Here is a 22,523-nt window from a genome sequence, read left to right as displayed (position 1 = left end):
CTGCAGAGGTTCATTTGAGAGAAACAAATCAAATGGTGATTCTAAATCTGAGCTTTAAAGAAACATTTTCTCCCAGATAATTCCTTTTGAATTAAAAGAAGAATTTTTTTAAAGGAAAGAATAAAGTCTATTTGCAAGCAGGGTAAGAGTGAAAGAAGTAAGGTGAAGAAAGTAAGGTGAATTTTCAATTGTACTTAGAATTCATCAGAAGGGGTTAAATTCTCCTTTTCAGTGAACAGAAAGCCAGAAAGTGGTTTTGCCCAGAAAAGTGTTAGAAGTACAAAATGCTTCCCCCCACCCCATGATGAAAACAGGAATGAAGAAAAGAAAATGCTTTGAAAAATGAAAAGAGATAGAAAGCAAACATCAAGCAAAGAGGGTAATCGTGGTGTTGTTAGCAAATGAATGAATAAATGAATACATATACAAAATGACAGAAAATATGATTTTGGTATTGTTTGCAAAAGAATTAAAGACAATTATTTTTTGCCAGTCACAGAGCTCTAAGTAGAAACACTGATGATCATGCATTTTTTAAAATTCATGGCATTAATTTGATTTGTCATTAATTAGATGAGCAAATTAGGGAATGCCTGTTTTAGGGAAATATTCCAAAAATAACCTTGTAAAATCAGGTTAGAGACACACTGTATGCCCTCAGAGCAACGGGGAGTAAGAGGGAAAATGTGAAATTAGATCTATAATAGCCACTTCACTGGTAAAGGTGATGGCACCTCCATTATCAATCAGAACCTAGTCTGATGTCTAATTTCACTGCCTAACTGATCAAATTAAATTTAATACAAATGAGAAAATACTTGACTAGGGGGAAAAAGAGCTATGCCATCTTGCTTTCTATTGAATGAAATCTGAGCCATTATCAAGGGCAGGGGGGAAAAAAGCTTCAATACTTTTTCAAAGTAAAAAAAAAAACAAAACAAAATAAACAACAACAACAAAAAAATTTCCCAACTGACCTGGCAAAGAATATCATTGGCAAAAACATTTGGAATTCCTTGAGCTTGCTATGTACTCAGAATGGAGCATGGCTGAACTGTTTTACTTCAGTTATTTCGCCAATGTTTCCATGCCCATTCTGGGCCAGGTTCCAATCCTTGCTTTGTGGGTAAATGGTGCCTCCTCCCGACAGCTGCAAGCCACTGTGGGTCTCATTTTCAGTGCTGCTTGCTTTCACCACTTTTGGATGTAGCAGAGCTGTTGATAGATGGTTTACTACTCTGCAGATGTTTGAAAACAAGACTCACCCAACAGGAAATGTTTCCTGGTTGCATCCAAAGCATCTTCACTTCTGTTTCCCACATGTACTTGGCAGTACCAGCAAGGCAGACAGTTCCCTGGTCCTCTGCACTACCCTTTGTGCTGAAAGTCATCCTGAGTCAACAGGAATTGAGGGTGTGCTGCATTTTTAAAGCAGGGGCAGCACAGGTTGTTCAGAGCTGAGGAGCCCTGCACGGGAGTCTACCAGGCTGCTGGGCCTGAAGCAATCAGTGGGGTACAGAGTTCTCAAAGGGCAGGAGGTCCTGACCTGGATCAGTGGCAAACCCTCCTTGGGCCTCAGTTTTTCTTATCAACAGACGAAGGCTGTGGGAAAGGATGCTTCTAGCTCAGGTACTCACTCTTTTCCTGTTGCAGCTTGCTTGTTTCAGCATCTGAAGTTCCCTCCCCACTTCTTTTAGAAATATAAAGAAATGACTCCCTCCTACCCCCAACCCCAGTGCTAGGATTGAACCCAGGGCCTGGTGCATGCAAGGCAAATGCATGACCACTGAGCTACACCCCCAGCTCCCTAATATTTATATATATATTTTTTAATAATTCACAAAACAGAAAACTTGACGAAGACCCAAGGCTCTCAGCCCGCCTCATCTGGACTTTCTTTCTGCCCCCTAGTCCTTTCTGTGGCCCCTCTGGCACCTGCTTCATCTTGGTCCCTTTTGACAGTCTAATCACTCCTGATGTGACAGTGTGTCCATGTCAGAGCTGCCATATGGGATAGCCTTTCTTTATGTCTCTGCCTCGTCCATTTCAATTTTCAAATGGCTCTTTTGTCCTCTACCTATACTTTCAAATTCCCTCCCCGTCTCCTCCCTTCCTGGCCTTCCTCCTAAAACTAGCTCCTGTTCTCAGCTTCACACTGACGTTTCCCGGGTGATCTTGACACACTCAACTCTGCCCAACTATATATTGTGTATTATGATTTGAATGAAAAATGTCCACCATACAGAAGTTGTTCTGTTTTCTCTCCATCGTTGACTTGTCTCAGCAGATATTGCCACACTGATTCACAGATTCATGTGAGTCTAAGCATATAGATGGCTGTTAAAAGGGATACAGAAATACACTTGAAAGAGTCCATGACTCCATGCTTCACACATGGGTGGAGAATGTGGATACTGTAAAAAATAAATCAGGTCTTAACCCTTACAGAAAAGGAATGACAAATCCAAAGTATCCGTGTGTGTGTGTGTGTGTGTGTGTGTGTGAGAGAGAGAGAGAGAGAGAGAGAGAGAGAGAGAGAGAGAGAGAGAGAGAGAAAGAGAGAGATTGTTTAGGTATGCACGGGATATAGTAATACAGCTTCTTTCTTTAATATGAACACCCTCCCATTTGATTCTGGTCAGTAATATTTAAAATATAGAAACACTTCTCCTTAGAATATCTGAATTAAAATAGTTATTTCTTCCTGTACAAAAAAAATTCAAAACATTTTAGGGTCTAGCTTTTTAAGAGACATCGTGTGACAGCTGATTCATTTCATTTGTTGTTTCATGGATGTGAAAAATATATCATTACCACTGTGGCTGTAAGAACTATAAATGATACGTTATTGCAAGTGTTCTAAAAAAATCAGAACAAAACTAATTTATTATAGTTCTGTCTTCATTTGTACACCACAGGTTGGTGAGTTCAACACAACAAAATTATCTCTTCTTTTAAAAGTGTCTACTAAAGATAAAAAGAATAAGGTAACAATTAATATGTAGTTTGTTACATTAAAAAATCTGATATACATATTTCTATTGCCTGTTAGCTTTTTCTAAGCCTCTTTAACTATTACAAAAAAAAGAGGAAAAATGAAAGAGAAGTGGTTGTTGAAAGGCAAACATTCAATTCAGTTGATACAACATTACAGTACAGTCAACTAAAGTCATTCAAGGAGGTAGCCAGTCTAGTCAGCTTCTTGGGTTAAAGTCTGTAAACCAGATTGCTACAAAAGGTTGGATGCTGCTTCAAAACTGTATATTAATTACCTTTTTTTTGGAGGATGCGGAACTTCCTACTGATGGCTTCAGAAGAAGGGGTCATGCTATTGGTCAAAGCACAGGGGAACCCCAACCTGTCATTAATCATTTTACTGAGCACTGTAGTTAGGATAGCATTATTGAGTTTAGCACAACAACTAAAATAAAATAATAATAATAATAATAATAATAAAAGTAATAATTATAATAATAATAATGATAAGAATAAAAACCAAACACAAACTGGAAGCCTAGAGTTGCTGCCAGCCGTGTGGAACCCTTGCGATACACTATACTAAAAAAAATTGAAATATCCACCTGTCCTCTCCACTCTGCCACAAACTAGCAAAGTCAAAAATACAAAAGTCTTCAACTGGTTACTTTTGCAGAATAAAGCAAAAACGTCTTTGTGCTCCTTACTACCAGAAGCAAAATATCCACTGAGTTACCACATGTAGTAGCTTCTGGATGTGTCGACCTGGGTTGGCTTGGCCTCTGCCGAACCATCCTTGTCTTTCTCGCTGTCACCGTCCCAGAGGTTAATGAGTGGTGGGTACAGCTCGTTCAGGGGGATGGAAGAGGTTTTTTGCATATACTTTTTTAGGGAATGGTGGTAGTTTTTCCACTTAAATCTCTTGGCAATGTACACAGCCATGGATGCGAGGCTAATGACGGCGAACATGGACCCCATGACCGCGGCGAGGGCTGTGCTGGTTTCTTGGTCAGAGATGTCCAGGGCAAAGGCAGCAGTTTTGTTTGTGATGTTGACGCATGACTTTTGAGTCTGCTGGTGAATGTTGGACACAGTGAGGCATACTTCGTAATCGGTGGAAGGCTGCAGATGGGTCAGGTTGTATTCATGAACGTCTACTGGGACCCTGGCCATGTATGTGATGTGGGGGTTGTCGATCTTCATGGTGGCCGACGACCATTTTAAATTTGATGTCCTGACATTGGAGTTGACCTTCCAAGACACTAAGATGGAATGAGATTCCGTCTGCTTGACATAGATTTTCAGCACCTGGGTACCATCCAGAAGGGTTCCGTTGACCTTGATGGTGGCCACCCAAATGTCTGCCCCTTGGACATTCTGGGCAACACACGTGTATCTTCCTGAGTCTTCAATCTGTATATTAGCTATTTCCAAGGTACCTTCACTGCTTAGCTTGTATTTTTCCGAAAGTGTATCCACCGTTATTTTATTTCCAATGGGAGTGACCCAGTAAATTTCAGGTTCTGGCTCAGCCATGGCCAGCAGTCTAGAAAAACTGTAGTGCCAATCTCCATGTTTAAATGATTTGGGAATGTGTCGTGAGAGATAACTGGCAGGCACTGTTCACTTGAATCCTGGATTAAAACTTCCTTCACCTGCTGCCCTCTGTATTCGGGGGGCATGGCACAGAACATGGATAAAGGCTCCATGAAGCAGATGTTGGTTTTGTTGGAGTTAATCCAGTGGATGACACAGTCACACCTCAAGGGATTGCTGTGGATTCTGATCTCCAGCAGATTGGGAAGGGACTCTACCGTCTTTTGGTAAACGGCATTCAAAGCATTGTTGTTCAGCATCAAGCTTTCCAGGGCAGGAACGCTTCGGAAAGCCAAGCAGTGGATGTAAGACAATTTGGGGTTATTGGTGACTTCTAGCTTTGTGAGTTCTGGTAGGTTATCCAGGGCATAGCGGTCCACGGAAACAAGTTCCCCCATATTGTTTATCTCTAGTTCTTTTAACCGGAGCATGTTTTTGAAGTCTCCTTCTTGGATTTTGTGAATGGGATTTTTGTTGAGGTCTAAGAATTTCAAATTGGGGACTTTTTGCAGGGTGAGTTGAGGGACTTTGACCAGTTTGTTATCATAAAAAGACAGGCTCTCAAGGCTATCCAGGCCCACAAAGGCATTTCCAGGGATAACCGTGAGATACATTCCTGCCAAAACTAAGCTTCTCAAGTTTGAGAGGGTTTTAAAGTTCATATCCAAAATTCCAATCACAGGGTTTTCCCCAATCATCAGAATTTCCAGGTTAGGTTTCAAATCAAACCAGCGATTATCAATGACCTTCAACTTGTTGGAATTCAGGTGGAGCCTTAGAAGATTTTTTAAGCCTGCAAAGGCGTTAGCAGAGATAGTGCTGATCTGGTTGTGGTTGATGTAGAGTTCCTGGAGGTTGCTGAGGTCTTGCAGACAATAATCAGTCATCTCTGTGATCTGATTTTCCTCCAAATACAGAGTAGTGAGCTGAGTCAAGTTCGCCAGCCCTACCTCCTTAATATTGGTAAAGTTGTTTTGGGAGAAATCTAGCTCAGTCAAGTTGAACAGCTGTTGAAGTTCATCTACCATCTTCGCGATGTTATTGCTCTGTAAGAGAAGCACTTGCATGTCACTAGAAAGGTTGCTAGGAATCCTCGTGAGGCGGAGATCATTACAGTCGACTGTGGTGGCTTCCCTGTAGGTGAACTGCGGGGTAAACCAGGGTCGAATTTCACAGACGCAGAGTTGTGGACACTCACTATTCTGTATGGAAGACTCCGTGAAGGAGGTCACTAGCAAGCCTAGCACCAGTTGGCAAGCGGCTGCTACCAGGCTCACCCCAGCCATGCTGGCTTGCCGAACAAGCTCAAGTCTCAGCCCTGGGGAGTGAGTTTTAACAAAATGAGAACTCTATCTGTCGACACGGAGCAGAAAATGTAAACATTCGAGTAGTCTCTGTTGAGATGTACAGAATGCCGGAGTCCAAAGGGATGATGTTCTGGACTTTTCAAAAGGCAGAAAGCAATTGGGAGTCTTTCAGCTGTGTCTCTCGATTCCAGGCATGCACACAGCTTCTCATCCGAGTGACCTCAGCCAAGAGTCTGGAACTGTGTCTGAAAAGTAGATTAGGAAAGGTGTTATGCTAGTTCCACTACTCTCTGCACTAGAGCCTTCTTTTTATTTACTAAAAAGGCATAGTCACTTACAATTCTAATAAGAAGAAATGTTTAAATGCATTCAAATAGGCAAATAATCTATAAAACATCAGGATACTCACTATATCCCTCTTACTATACTAAAAGCAGTTAATGTTCCTTCACTTTTACAATCGGGAGTGCATGTACTACTGGACCAAATTGTTAAACACACACACATACACACACACACACACACACACACACACACACACACACACTGATTCAGAATACCTAGAAGAGCTTGTAGATGTCATTTCTTTTAAAATAAAAGACGACTTTAGAAATTGCATATATTTAGGGCTCTAAAAAGCAAAAAAGGTCATCCCTACTAAAAGCAAAATACAAATGGCAGTTTTTTACAGAATCGGTGCATTAATAATTTTTAATTATTTACAGCTTAATTAATACCTCATTTGTTTCCAGAAATTTAAGTGGTACATTCTGTGGAAAGGCACCAGCCAAAGCTTTTCTAGATCAATTTATTTATTTATTTATTTTTAAAGAGAGAGAGAGAGAGAATTTTTTAATATTTATTTTTTAGTTTTTGGCAGACACAACATCTTTGTTTATATATGGTGCTGAGCATCGAAACCGGGCCACACGCATGCTAGGCGAGTGTGCTACCACTTGAGCCACATCCCCAGGCCAGAGATTAATTTATTTTTATGCAAAAAGTTAACATAACACAACTATGAAAGGAAGATACTAGGTTTTTTTTAACATTCTAATAGTCACATCTGATAGTGACTGAGTAAATAAAAAGAACTCTATGATCCCATACCACTAGTCTTCATTAAAAACACAAATATTGAGCCAAGGGTGGTGGTGCATGCTTGAAATTCCAGTGGCTCAGAAAGCTGAGGCAGGAGGACTTCAAGTTTGAGGCCAGCTTCTGCAATTTAGCAAGATGCTATCTGAAAATCAGAACATAATAAAAAAAAAGGGGGGGCTGGAGATATAGTTCAGTGGTAGAGCAGACGTGGGTTCAATCCCCAGACCACCCTATGCAAAAACAAACAAAATACAAAAAATCTTCCACAAATATTCCATTTATACATAAAAATATTATCTCAGATGCACAGTTTCATTAATATCATGAAAATATCACTGACCATATGATATCTGTGGACCATGAATATATTCCTCAATCTCTTGAAGTCTCAGTTTCTTCAATTTATAGAATAGGATTGATCATAAAAGTACCTCTCTCATAGGATTACTGAGAGAATTAAAGAATCTATGTCAAGCTTTTAGCACAGTGATTGGCACATAGTAAATGCTCATTGAAGTTAACTACATTCATTATTTATTACCATATTATTGTATCTTATCCATTTTGGTTTTAGGTAAGTAGCAATTGTCAGAGGACAAGTAAGAGAAGAAAAGTCAAGGACACATGATCTATTGACCATCATCTATAGGTTTTAATAAGATCTTCTGAGATCAGATATATATGCTAACTGGCTTATAAAGATATTATTACTGGTTGATGGTTCCAGTTTTCTGGATTCCTTTCAGGTATAAAAAGCTATTATGGATTTTGTGTTAGTCTTGTTTTCCTAAGATTTGGCCCATTACTTGCTAATTATTAAAAGTAGGGTTATATATGTTTCCTTATACTTCTCTTCTCATAATCAACCTCAGCTTTGAGTACTGAGGGAATTTCAGTTTCTAGTGGTTTCTAGAAATTCAATAAGACAGTGCATATAATGTGCTTCAAGCCTGGTGTTCAACACATAGTGGACTCTCACTTCACATTAGCACTTCATGTTATATTGGTTTACTTTTAAAATCATAGTTATTCTTGTGATTGTCCAAAAAGTGTAATGATACAAAGAGTTAGTACTGAAAGATATATCCTACAAACTTTTTGTTGCTTTATGGAATATAGAGATTATGTTCCTGGTCTCACAAGATAAAATCACTCAATCCAGGTTCTGGCAAGTGTGAGGTAAGATGAACGTTTAGCAGGATGCTGTAAGCCTGCTGATCTCTGCGAAAGAAATGCGTTTGGCATCCCTGTCCCCCCCCCCACCATCTCACCCCAAATACTTTGCCATTTATTGTGCATTTGCAAAACTTCTCAATATACAACTACCCAATTCTGACTTTTATGGGGAAAATGCTACAAAATGAAAACATACCTCAGAGAATAACATTTTCCAAATATCATTAACTCCACAAATTTATTCCACTCCTGTTTCTATTTAGACTAACCCCAAAACAAGTACAAGGGCCATGGTAAACATTAAGAAAATTTCTACCACAGGTTATTCTTCAATCTTCATTCAAAACAGAAAGCCAAAAGAAAAAAATCTATCTTTCATAACTCTAAGATAGAATTTCAACTAATTTTTATGTTTCAATTGAATTTAAGGAAATGTATCAGGAATTAAGATATGTATTAAAGTTGTTGTATGAGAGACTACCCCAAACAGTATATTACTATTAAAAAATAGCTTTTGTGGTGCGGTAGCTTGAATACCATAGGCATTGCTCCATTATAGTTTAAATGCTATGATTTGAGATGATTATATTGAAATATTCAAATTAGTCTTTCACACATACACACACCTCAACAAACCAACTAAAGAACTACAGAAGCCCAGAATGTCAGCTCTCCCATCAAATATAGAAGAAAGGCATTTTGTTCTCCTAAACCTAAATTTGATTCCTATGGAAACAGAGAATGACCATCCATAATACACAAGAAGGTGCTTAAGACACACAAACCAGTGGAACAGAAAACCCAGAAATAAACCCTTCCATATATTGATCTTTGTTAAGATTATGTTTGATAAGGCTGCCAAGACGACAGAATAGGGAAAGGACAGTCTTTTCAATCAACTCTGTTGGGAAAACATTCACATGCAGAAGGATGAAAGGGACCTGTAACTTACATATAAAAACTAACTCAAGATGCATTAAAGACTTAAAAATCCTGAAAGAAAACATAAGGGAACAACACCACGACATTGGATTTGGCAAAGATATTTTGGACATGAGATCAAAAACAGGAACAACAAAAACGCCAACAAATGGGTTAATTTCAAACTTAGAACTATGTCTGCACAACAAAGTGAGACATAGTCCTAAGTGAAAGATGTTTTCAAATCATGTATCTGGTAAGGGGATGATAGTCAGGATATATTGGGATGTCTCATAATTCAATAGCAACAAAATAACGTAAATAAAAATGGGTGAAGGACTTTAAAATACATAATTGGCAAAGAAGATACACAAATGACCAATAAGCATATAAAAGATGTTCAACTGCCAATTATAAGAGAAATGCATGGCCTAAGAATGGTAGCACATGCCTATAATCCGAGAAACTCACTGAGGCAGGAGGACTATAAGTTGAAGGTCAGCCTGGGCAGCCTGTCTCAAAATTTATATTAAAAAAAAACTTTAAATGGTTGAGTTTATATCTCAGTGATAAAGTGCCCCTGAGTTCAATCCCATATCAAAGGAGAGAGAGAAATGCACATTAAAAAAAAAAAAACTCAGTGAGTTATCATCTTATATCAGAATGGCCACCATCATAAGAATAAAAAAAATAATAAATATTGGCAAGGATAGAGAAATTGGAACCGGTGTGCAGTGTTCTGCACGTGAAATGGTGAAACTATTCTGGAAAACAATATGGAGGTTTCTCAAAAAAATCACCATATGATCCAGCAATCCCACTTTTGGTTATATATCCAAAGTAATTCAAGGCAAGACTCCAAAGTGAGATTCACCACCTGCCATGTTCATTGCAATGTTATTCACAAGAACCATGAGGGGGAAAGCCACCCAAACTTCCATCCCTAGATGAATGGATAAAGAAAATGTGGTATATAGAGTTGGCCCTCAGTATCCATGGGGATACTCAAATCTTCAGATCCCACTAACTGTGGGTGAAGACACTCAGGCAAAAAAAAAAAAAAAAAAAAAATCATGTCTATAGGACACATGTATAGATGTTGTTTTCTTATAATTAACATTACAGTATAACAACTATTTACAGAAATTTTATATTGCATTAGGAAGTACGAGTAATCTAAAGATGACTTACAAGTATACAGGAAGATGTGCATAGATTATATGCAAACATTGCACCATTTTATATTTGTGGATTTTAGTATCTGAGAGGGTGTCTGTAAGAAACAATTTCATCAAGATACTGAGGGACAAATACATATATTAAGTATACATAGTATATATTATATTTATTATATTATGCACACATGCATTTTTAAGAAAGAAGGAAATCTTGTTGTGTGCTAGCTATGATATGAATGAATCTTGAGGACATTATGAAATAAAGCTGGTCACAGCAGGACATATACTGTACAATTCCATTCTCACAAAGGATCTAAAGTTGTCAAAATCATACAAAGTAAATAAGAATTGAGGTTGCCAAGAGTTGAGAGGAGAGGAAATTACTGTCTAACGGGTATAGAGTTTTCAGTTTTGAAAGGTGAAAAAGTTCTACACATCTGCTGCACAGAATACACTTAACATAATTGAATTACAAACTTAAAAATCAGAGATGTGAAATTAATATCATGCATTTTTTTAACTGCAGTAAAAAGGTAAAACCATTGTGCTTCAGGCCAACATTTATCACCCATACAAATTAATTATCCTAAATAGTGCAACAAATAAAAAATGGCTGGCATTGATTTTTTTAAAAAAGTAAAGTGGCTTTTTTTCGAGGGCTGACTGGCTAAATCTGTTCAATGTGAAAATAAAATTTCCTGCTAATTAGCAGAATGATGTTTCACAAACAAGTCTGGCAGTTTAAAGAAACAATCCCTTCAATAACAAACCATGGTTTTAAAGGCCCAGAATTGGCAAGGGACACATTTCAAAAGAGGCCCACAATTATACAATTACATTAGATGCTTCTCTTTTTTTCCAGCCAGATATGTTTGGGACACTCGGCTCTGAATATAAAATTTCCAAAGGAGAGGGAATGCGTGCTCACCACCATTAATAAACTTGGCTCTCACTCTGGCTTTCCCCACAGACTCGTTTCAGATGGGGTGTTAGTTTAACAAAATGACGACACTTGATAGGACTTCAGGCTGGGGTCTGTGTGCATGAAGTTCTTATGGAGTTGGGCAAAAAGAAATATGCACTTATAATGACATGATGATTTTGTGGATTCTTGTTACCATTAAAAAAAAAATAGGCAGCTCTGGGATTGCAGAATAAACTCTCCCAGAGGAAACAGTTTGGTGATCTGAATCCAAACTCTGATTTATTTGATGGGTTATCTTGTTCAAACTACTTAAATTCTTTGCATCTCATTTTCCATAGCTAAAAATAAGGCCAATTATACCTTCTTAATCCATGAAAATTATGATAATAAAAGCAACCTATGTGAAAGCAATCAGCCTAGGGCCTGGAAAAGAGACCGGCCCATAGTGGACCCTCAATTGTTTTTTGAATCTCTGGAACTTCATCAGGGTGGTGGTTACATGGCATTCTCATCCTGCTGTTGGAAGGTAATGAATGAGCAAATTTCCTCAAGGCTCCTGGGCAAAGCAGGTGTTTGGGAGAGTCATTATTATTACTTATCTTTTTCATTATATTTTCAACTAGTATAATTAGAATTAATAGGGTTAGAAATCCAGAGACGAAATACTGCATCAGAGTCCAACTAAGAACCTAAGTGAGCAAGCAAATTATATGGGCACAGATCTTGGGCTGAGGGTGTAGCTCATTGCCTGCCTTGTATGTGTGAGGCCCTGGGTTCAATCCCCAATACTGGGGAGGGAAAATAAAACAGAACAGTAAAACAGAACAAAACCCCACAAAACTCCAACCTCAGAGACAGTGTAGTCACAACAATGAAGAACCTAATTTTTTATCTAATGAAGAAAAATGCCATCTTAAGTCATTTACTTTTATACACATGCACAAATGTATAGCAGATAGAAAATGTTCTGAAAAATCATTCTTTGAGCTCTGTCAGTCTCCAAATAGACCTAGAACTAATGCAGCATTCAAAATGGGTTGTTTTCTTTTTTTTTGGGGGGGGGGATGATTTCAATGATGGAGAAGTGGGATTTTGTTCAACCCAGTTTTACTCCTGGCCTTATAAGGATTTTTAAAAAAAATGCATAACCTCAGCCCACATCTCCCTGTAGCCAGTCCCCTCAATGGTGACACAGAACCAGAAAGGACTCTGTGGACTGACCTTGTGCTTGAGGGCCACCCTGACTTCTGCAGGTACAAGTGCTGATTGTTAGTGCTTGCAGGGTCCTTAAGCCTTTTGAAGCAGGAGGACAGCTTAGAGTTAAGAGTAGCTTCTGGAGAGACAGAACTAGTTTCAAATTCTGCTCTGTGACCTTGGACAAGTAATTGAAACTTTCTGAGTCTCAATTTCTTTTTTTATATATATAATGGAGATCATAAAACCTACTTTGCAAGAGTGGTGAGAGAATTAGAATGAGATATGAAATGTGAAGTTTTGGCAGAGGGCCTGGCACACAGCAAGTGCCCAAAAGATGTTAGCTGTTATTATTTACAGGTTTGATGTCTCATATTGAATCTGGGTCTCTTTTATGGGTATTGAGAATAAAAGGAAGTACTGGGTAGTTGAAATCAGTGGAGATTGCCTTTCGTGGCACAATCAGCTACAAGCTGTGAACCTAAATGTTGTCGATGGCTGTTGCAGGTAGAGCCAGAGATTCTTTATGGAAGGCAGGTTTTATTTCCTGTGGGAGGTCAAGAAGGCCTTGCAAATGCATCCCAAGCACTGAATCTGCATACGCTATTCTTAAAGGCATTAGTTTCTCTGACTTTCATCTGGCCTTTAACCCTGACTCTTGAATTCTTTTTCTAACCATTTTCCAAAATTATAATCCTGGCCCACAAATCATCCAAAGCAAACACCCTGTTGGGTGTGTTCATGATGGCAGATGGAAGTTTGTATGGGAAAACAGTCTCCATAATGCATTAAGAAAACAATCAAGTGCATCCCTTTGCAAGGGCACACCGGAGCTGTTCTTGACAGCCCACCCAATTCATCAGTAAGCTTCAAACCCGTGCACCTGAGGCCAAGCAGCAGCAGGATGTCCACCAGAGAAGGGAGTCTTAATTTTGGCTTCACCACAAACTTTCTGGGGGACCTTGGACAAGTCCTGCAACTTGATGTCCTCTTTTACTTATTTCAAAGTAAGTGGGTTGAGAGGAAAAGGAGTCCTGGGCTTCTCAGGCCAAAAGGAAGCTCAAGAGTCATCTTCTCTACACATTGCCCAGGTGTCATGGCAAACTACCCTTTCAGCCATTTTCAGAGAAGGAGTTCTTCCTTCCTACCCCCTCTGGCTCCCCTTCTTCCATCTTTGTGATTAGGATATCATGGAGGGATGGAAGGATCTCAAACTCAGTGCCTTCAAGCCAGGTAAGTCAAGGCAGTTGAGGCTAACACAGCAGGAGGCAGAGGTCACGGTAAAAGCTGGAGACCGTATGTGCTCCAGAAGGCAGCCAGGAATGTTGAGCTGTGCAGGGCAAATAAAACCCCGTATGCCTTCTGAAGTCTTTAGAGCCTGTGGCCACAGTTTGCAGCCTCTGAATTATATAATTATATCTCTGGATTATATAATACGATCGCCTATAATGCTGAGCTAAAGGGAAAATTTGATAACTAGGTGCTTAGATGTGAATTTTAAATGTTATTGGCAAATACTCCATAGGTGTAAACCTATAATTATGAACTCAGTTCATTAAGGTGTGGATCTTTGCTCTGAAGAAAAGTTCATTAGTGCTTTTCTTAAAAAAAAAAGCATCACATTTACAAAATTCATTTTACTCTCCTTGCTTTTGGAAAACCTACTTTTAAAAGCAGACAGAACCTTAGAGGATCCCTAGGTGATCCAACCTGACCCAGTTAACTGGCGGAGAAACAAAATAAATCCCAAGTGCTTTCGTCCCCAGTTCATCTTTTCCTAATCCCACTTTAAATTTTTGTAGTGGCTTTCTTTTTCTGGGTCCCAAAGAAAAATTGGATTGTCTTTTTCCTTGTTTCACTATCTTCAAGCTGTATTGATTATTATCATTATTATTTAATAGAGACTCCCCAATTCTCTGGTAAGCTGTATTGATTATTATCATTATTATTTAATAGAGACTCCCCAATTCTCTGGTGTTCTGGGGTAGGATAAAAGTCCCAGTGTGCGAAGAGGATGGACAACAAGTGATCTTTTGATTCCTGCTTGCTTGCTTTCCTTCCTCTTTCAGGCCAGGGCAAATCCATCATGCCGCAGGTGCAGTCTTGGCCAGCATCTCTGGGAATAGCCCAAAGGCGCAGCTGGTCTCCAAGCTGAGCATAAAAAATGTGGGTAACCATTCATTTAGTTCCCAAGAGGAACTGGGCATGGCCAGCACATTAGCCCTTTCAGAGGGGTTTGGCCAGGCATGGTAAACAGGGCAGGGCTGCACTGGGTAGACTGAGGAATTACCAAAGAAAATTAAAGCTGGCATGAATCCAAATCCAAGTAGTTGGCTTGGTGTGGTTGGGGAGAGTGCCTGTGGAAGAACCCCCCTGGAAACAGGGCCAACCTCAGACTCTGATGGGGCTTCTACTGATCCCAGACAAGCAGGCTTGCCTTCTTGTGAAATGTGCTAAAGCCCACAGGTGGAGAAGGTGGAGAGATGACTGCACACATGGAAAACAACCTCTCATTTAACAGAGGACACCTCGGAGAGCTGAGGTCAGAAATTTAGAGGCCCACCTTGACTCCATTCCCAGCCTCAACCACATTTTATCCCTTACAGAACCCCATGCTGCTTCACTTACCCCAGGGTCACCTTAAATCTGTATTCTTTATCATTTAGGTAGAGTTGAAAGCTCTGAAGGATATTGGATTCCCTTAATCAACCATTTATTATGGCCTAAGGAAACATTTAGAATAGGGATAGGACAGTAGCTTGCTTTCTGTAGTAACCTCCATCCTGACCTTTGTTTTGACAAATCAGGGGTAGGGTAGGGAGCTCAATCAATCCTGCTAGTGGCCAAATTATTCCAAAAAATTAGTCAACTCAGCTAAATGATGTTCATTGACTCTTTTTTTTTAAACATGGCAGTGAATTGATCATAAGGGTTTATCTGTTCTACATAAGCCTGGCCAAACTGCAAGTTTAATTTGCAAAATGCATAAATTAACATTTTTTTTTAATTTGGTGATAGATCATGTGTTGCAAACTGTATAAGGATATAGAAACTCAAGTGAAAGAAGTGTAAGGAGGATTTGAAAAATGAGTAGGCGTTGGAAGCTGGCACTCAAGATAGGAGAGGCCTCGTGAATCATCATAATAACAATAACAACACGAAGGGAGCACACTTCAATAGCTGACTTAAATAGAAGACTCTCTACGCATTAATCATGAGACGGCGGGCCTTACATGCAAAGAGTTTCAAGTATTTGCTACGGTTTGGATGAGGTTTGTCCCACCAAAGGGTTGTGTGTTAGTAGCTTAATCCAGGGGAGCTGACGTTGGGGGGTGATGTAGAACATTTAGGAGATAAGGCCAAGTGACAGGTTTTTAGGTCACTGGGGACACTGACCTCAGAAGGGAGCACTGGCCTCCTGGACTTCTCATGAAAGCCAGAGTTTGACCCCTCGCCCTGCTTCCCACCTTGCTGTGTGGTCTCTTACTCCTGCACGCTCTGCCACCATTGTGATCCACCATGTAGAGGCTGAACCAAGGAGGCTACCTAATGTTGGACTCTCAGTCTCCAAAATTGGGAACTAAATCAATCTCTTTTTATAAAGAAGTTTCTGTGAGAGCAACAACAACAACAACAACAACAACAACAAAATGGATTGACCTAGTATGATCGTCCCTATTTTCCAGAGTGGTCAAGTCACAAAGTGAACTAGTAAATCCTAGAATATAGGATCCATGCCCTACCTCTGAATCCTGTTTGGTTCTCAGGTCGTTTGAAAAACATGATGTGGCAGAGACTGGAATACTGGAACAAGAGTTAGGGGACCCAAGTCCTTACCTCTAGTGATGCCTCTATCTCAGGGCACACAAGCCTAAGATGATGATGTGGAAGAGTCTAGAAACTGAATGCTTCTTTCTCAGGTTTCTATTTTTAAAGACACCCATGTATGCAGGACTCCTTGAGACTGGGAGCAAAACTCCCATTCCTGGCTTCTTAAGAGGAATCATGATTGTGTTTGTGTGTGTTTTTTAAGGCACAAGTCTCAAGAAGCAGGCACCTGAGAAAAACCACTCCACTTCTCTGGGCCGTGGCTTCCTCCTCTGTTAGAAGGACAATGTTACATCTACCTCAGATGCATGCTAGAGAATTAAAGGAAAGGACAGGTCCTGAGGAGCGCCTGGTACCTAAGATCCCGACACACATGTATGTCCTTTGGAATCTCCTACTTAGGAAATGAGAGCCAGGTGCTGACACCCCAAGTTAAATTGTAACTCTTCTGACAACGATATTAATGTGTTGCCTGAAAATTATCTGCAAGAGTTTTCTTCTTCCTCTTTTGTCAGTCTAACACTTCTTGGTGTTTACTTTGTTCCTCACAATATCCCCAGGAGCTAGGCATTGTGATTGTCTCCTTTAACATGAAAAAAATGGATGCATGGAGATGTTAAGGAATCTGCTCAAGAGGCATTGCGAGAAAATCACAGAAGCAGGATTCAAACTGAGTAATCCTAACCCTGAGACCCAATATCTAAACTTCACCTCCTACAGGTCACACGATTCTCCAAAGAACCCCTGGGTTTGAGTCAGGTGAATGGAACTGTCATCTTAAAGAATCAGAAATGGGGACAGGCTGCCTAGGATCATCTGTAGCTCCTGAAGGCAATACATGTTCTTAACAAATCGCAGTCAAGGCCGAGGGATGATTCATCTGTTTACAAAATAGTTTGGTTACCTCAGAGACACCCTTTATCCCTAGAGTAGATTTCTAGAGTACTAGAAAGATTTTTTTTTTAAGCAAAGGCAGTTTAGTTGTCTTGGAACCTTATAGGAAGGTATGGCACCAAGACAGACTGATGCACAAAGCACTTCCCCATGCATGATTTTCTTGCAAGAAGTAGTGTTCCAAGTTAAATCCTTCACCAAACCAAGCCAAACAAAGAGGAATGGAAAAGGAAAAAACAAATAAAAAAGAAGAAGAAATTTAAAAAACTACCCAAATATTTATTTATATATCCATCTCGGCTATTCTGGATGCCAAGATATAAACAGTATACTAAGGGAATTATGCAGGTAGCCCAAGAAAAGCAGGAAGAAATTGTTTTGAAACAATGGAGAATTTTTTTTCAATTTTTTTATTGGTGCATGATAATTATACCTAATGGTGGGATTCATCGTTATACATTCATATGTGCACATGGTATAACAATATAATTTTGTCCAATATCATTCCCCAGTATTTCCCTCCCCTCCTGTTTTCTGTACTCTACTGATCTCCCTTCAGTTTTCATGAGATCCGCCCCCACCACCTTTCTTTCCTTTCTCCTCTCTTGCTTACCCATATGAGAGAAAACATATGGCCTTTGACTTTCTGAGTTTGGCTGACTTTGCCGAACATAATGCTCTCAAGTAATAAGAGAGTATTTTCTAACCTTGTAGACACCTCCCATTTTCTACATCATAACATTCACTGCAGAGTAGTTCTGGCTGAGCAGTAGTTGCAAAAATAATAGGAATTAATATTCATTAAGCTCTATTATGCAGCATGCACTACACCGAGCTTTACATAATTTTTTTTTCTTAATGGTACCAGTATGTTTCTTATCTTTATGGAGATTTAGAAAATTGAAGTAATGGCTGAAGTCTAGAACCATTATAGTGGTGGAATTTCTATGTGAATTCAGACATTGGAGGCCAGAGCCCAAATTGTACCCCTGTTCTTTCCCAACTCGCCCATGCAGGTAAGAGTCCTTGCCAACATTTCAAGCTGTCCGCATGAGCTTGAGTCTCATGAAATAAGCACTGTGCTTCTGTCTTGTTCACAATGAGTCACCCCAGGGCCGGTGCCAGGCCTGACATCGACTAGTGGGCACTCAAAAAGTAAGCAAATAATGGAACCATTAAAATGTGCTTTCCAGGTCACTAAAATAAACAAATGTTTAAGCCTGCAAATATTCACAGTCTTGCCGTCTCTTCTGCATTTGCAGTGATATAAACCCTGAGCTCTTAAAAGCCTTACTCTTAAAAAAAATCCTTGCAATTTAGCATTAATCTGCTCCTCATCCATACTAATATCTGATATTGAGTCAAACCTACTCTCGGATCCATCCTTTTCTCTAGACTCTGCTGAAATCTGGAGTTAGTCTATATTGCAAGAGATCCAATATGATGGCGCTGAATGAATCAGATGAGTTTAAAAGATCCCCATTAACTGTTCCCTGTCATGGGGCCAGGAGGACCAGACCCTGACCTTAAAGAGGTTATCTCCTTATGGGGTGACAATGAGACAAGTACCCAAGTGACTGTAAAAAAAGACACATGACAGAGGGAGGAGGAAAGGAAGGAGACATGAGAGCTGCCCACCTGTGCTGCTCTCCAGGACGACAGGATGGTTCTGTCCCCACGCTCTCCGTGCATTAGATCTTCAGTGGCCCCTTCATACTTGAAATGTGGCTGGTGGGAGCAGAAATGAAATCTTCACAATTTATTTTTTTTTATTTCAATTAAATCCAAAGAGCCAGATGTGACCAAGAGCTACCGTGTCAGGCCCCATAGTCAGAGATCTCCACACACCACACCGTTCTTCATTAACACAGGGATCTTTTGAGGAATGCAGATTCTTGTGCCTCGTGGTAGAGATTTTGATGAATTAGGTCTGGGATGGGGTCTGGGAGTATATGTATATTTTTAGAAGTTCCACAGAGGGCTGCAATGCAGACCAAACTCCAGACTTCATCCATCCTGGTGGGGGCCATACCTGCCACCACTCACAAGCTCAGAGGGCCTTAGCAGGCAGGTCGGCTGGGGCCTGGTAACTGCAAAGACATAGCTGCACTTGGCTTTGTCCTAAGCCACTCAGAGGTGCCCTAACCTCTGTGCTCATATACAATAACTGAGGTCTACGGTTCAGCTTTATTTATCTTAGTAGGCACTGCAGTGAGCACAGTGACTACTCTGCAAGGGCTCAGGGGACATTCGCTGAAACAAACAAAGCAAAAGATAACAGAGACTCAGTCTCATTTACTGGGCTTCTCTCTGCTATCCCAGAGAGGACAAAGACTGCTGGAAACTGGTGTGTGGACGTTGGGAGCACAAAACAGCAGATCAGGAAAACCAGTATACTCTTGGAAATGAACCAACTGAATTAGAAGAAAATCCATGAAGAATTCTTTTGCCCAGATTCTCAGGATGAGGCCAACAAAAAATTTTCATCAGAATAGAGCTCTTATGTTCAAGTCAAGGATCATAGCATTCCTTGCTATGGTATTTCAAAGTAATAATTGGCCAAGAGCACTCAGCATAGAAAATAACCTAAAAAAATTTAAAAAAATGTGTAACCCTCTGCCAGATGCCATGGTTTCTGTTTCCTAAAGGAAAGACTGATGTTCAGAAATTAAGAGTTTTGGAGGCTGGGTGCTGTAGTGCATGCCTGTAATCCCAGGGGCTTGGAAGGCTGGGACAAGAGGATCCCGAGTTCAAAGCCAGCCTCAGCAAAAGTGAGGCGCTAAGCAACTCAGTGAGACCCTGTCTCTAAATAAAATACAAAATAGGGCTGGGGATGGGGCTCAGTGGTTGAGTGAGTGCCCCTGAGTTTAATCCCTGGTTCCCCGCCTCCCCTCCCCCCCAAAAAGAGTTTTGGATGGAAAGTTTAGTGAGGGGGCCTAGCAAAATGCTGTGCACAGATTAGGCACCCAAAAATGGCAGCTTGGCCTTCGTAGGTGATGGTGCACCTATTTGTTTTTTGTGTTAGGCATTTTAGTCACCTCCCATTAAAAACATTTATCATTTCTGTATAATATCCTTGCACTGGATAATTGCAGAAGACACGAGATAAAAGTAATTCTAAAAACTAGCAGGGCACAGTATGTGTAAAATGCCTAGGACATTTAACCGAGAGTCCCATCATCTAGAACAAAGGGCTTATTTTCAATTGGATTGTGTCTTCCCCAAACTAGATATGTTCAAGTCCCAATCTCAAGTTCCTCAGACGGTGACCTTTTTTGGAAATTGGGTTGTTGCAAATGTAATGAGTTAAGAGGAAGTCAGACTGGAGAAGACTGGGCCCCTACTCAGTTAGGACTGGTGCTCTTAAAAGAATGGGAAAGAGGATTTGAAGACAGGTACACACACTAGGAGGCAGCCGTGTGACAATGTAGGCAGAGACTGGAGTCAGGTGGCTGTAAGCCAGACCACACCTGAGTTTGCCAGGAAATCCCCAGAAGTTAGGAAGAGGCAAAGGATACCATCATCTAGAACTTCAAACCTCCACAACTGTCTGTGGCTTTAAGCCACCCAGTTTGTGGTACTTTGTTACAGTAGCTCTCGAAGACCAAAGTAGTTTATGGTTTTAATATACATATTACCTACTTTAAAATCATGTGAATGATTTTCATGCGCATGCTTACTTTATTAAATACTTACAGCACTGACTATCCTTACCCTTCTCCACACTGCACCCCTAACACTCCTAAGTGATTATGAAAGCAAGTTTTCTGCTCCCAATACCTACAAATCTTATGTGTAGAGATAGAGCTGTTTCTTAATTTCAAAAGCTGTGATAAATTCAATGATCTTTGCAGCTTCTTCTTTGAGGACCTAGCAAGCCAGACTAATAATTATTCATGAACTATCTCAGCTCTATGCCAAAATCATTTTTCCTCCAATGTTTTGAAACTCACACACCAGATACAGTTTGAAAAATTCTCGAACTTTTGTTTTTTTTCAAATCCCTTTTAAACTTGAGATTCTATGATAGGCAAAGGAAGGAGGACAAGGAAAAAAAAATTTTTTTCTCTTGTTTAATTCACTGGTAAGATCAAGAAAGATTTTTTTTTCTTTAAAGAAATGGGCTTTTTGCATAGCTGGAATCATAAAGTAGCAATTTAACATTATTGAATTGAGAAACTGACAGGAAGCTAAACAGAATAAAATATCAACCAACAACTAGGCTATTTTTATTGCCTCTTTTTAACACCAGCAAGTGCAATGATATAAAAACTACCATGAAATCAATTAATTTTAGTCTTTTACAGATCATTTTAATTCTCTTCTTGTAATATGTCTATATGAAATAATTGGTTTGTAATTAGCAGCATGATTAAATGTTAAATAAATGCTAAGTCTTTAGATTGGCAGCCTTACTATGCCTAGAAGGCCCAGTTTCATGACTTATTTTTAAGTACTTCACAGTAATTTGCTTAGTGTCCTCACTTAGACATGGATTTCACTGTTCTATGTTAATAAATTGCAAAGGAGCTGCTAGGTTCAATGGTTCTGGATTGTACACCCCACACTACAGATGAAAAAAACAGATTTGTCATGGCTGGAACAGAAAATGCCAGTGTGTAGGCTGCTAATACCAAGCCATAGATTTTTGGATGTTAACCAAGCTAAGCAATTCCATTAGACTCTATCAGATTTGATTTTGCTCCCAGAGTCTTTTAAATTTTAGTTTGCAATAGTGAAAATAACTCTCTTTATCAACATATGCCAAACATTTTCACATCTATTTCAGAACACTCACTGCATTTTTCTTTGTTTGACTAGGGCCCCATGCTATTTTTTTGTTATACTTTTAAACCAATAATAAAATTTATTAACTATCTGACATTTTTACAACATTTTGTTTTATTTAAAAAATAAAAAAAAAATCCATGTCCTTAAGTGGAAGCCTCTCTCTCTGATCTAGTGATATTTCTCTAAAGAATCTGACTGCTTGGAATTGGTCAATTAGAAGACTAAGTGCTGTTTAAACTTTGGACAAAGAAAATGTCAAGAACATATCCCTTCCACATTAAAATGTTCCTTTAAAATTTGAAGACAGAGAGGTAAAGTGAACATCTGTTTACCATAAAATTTCCTGCTAGTCAAGGTTAAACACAGCAGTATTCAGGTGAATGACAGAATGTGTCCTTTGACTTGCCAGAACTCAAGCACATTGAATGTTATGTTTTAAAAAGCAAAATAAAGCCACCTGTCCCTGAACTATTCAAATAAACTTGGTTTTAAATCCCGTTCCTAAACTATCTTTATAACTACTCATTCTAATAAGAACCTGAAGGACCCAATATTCTTAATCATTCATTGCAAGAGAATAAAGTAAAAGGTATACCTGCCTGTAAGACTTGGACCCCCAGGGGCTCTACAGGGAAG

The 22,523-nt window shown here is 39.5% G+C and overlaps 1 pseudogene; it reads right to left on the bottom strand.

The window, feature by feature from the left end:
* Window positions 1-3,593: 3,593 nt before the first annotated feature.
* Window positions 3,594-5,858, bottom strand: LOC143386384 (leucine-rich repeat neuronal protein 1-like; annotated as a pseudogene).
* Between the last annotated feature and the right edge of the window lie 16,665 nt (window positions 5,859-22,523).

This window comes from Callospermophilus lateralis, unplaced genomic scaffold (assembly GCF_048772815.1).
Source record: "Callospermophilus lateralis isolate mCalLat2 unplaced genomic scaffold, mCalLat2.hap1 Scaffold_153, whole genome shotgun sequence".
Classification (NCBI taxonomy): Eukaryota; Metazoa; Chordata; class Mammalia; order Rodentia; family Sciuridae; genus Callospermophilus; species Callospermophilus lateralis.
The sequence above is the reverse complement of the archived record's forward strand: the minus strand, read 5'-3'. Positions and strand labels throughout refer to the sequence as shown.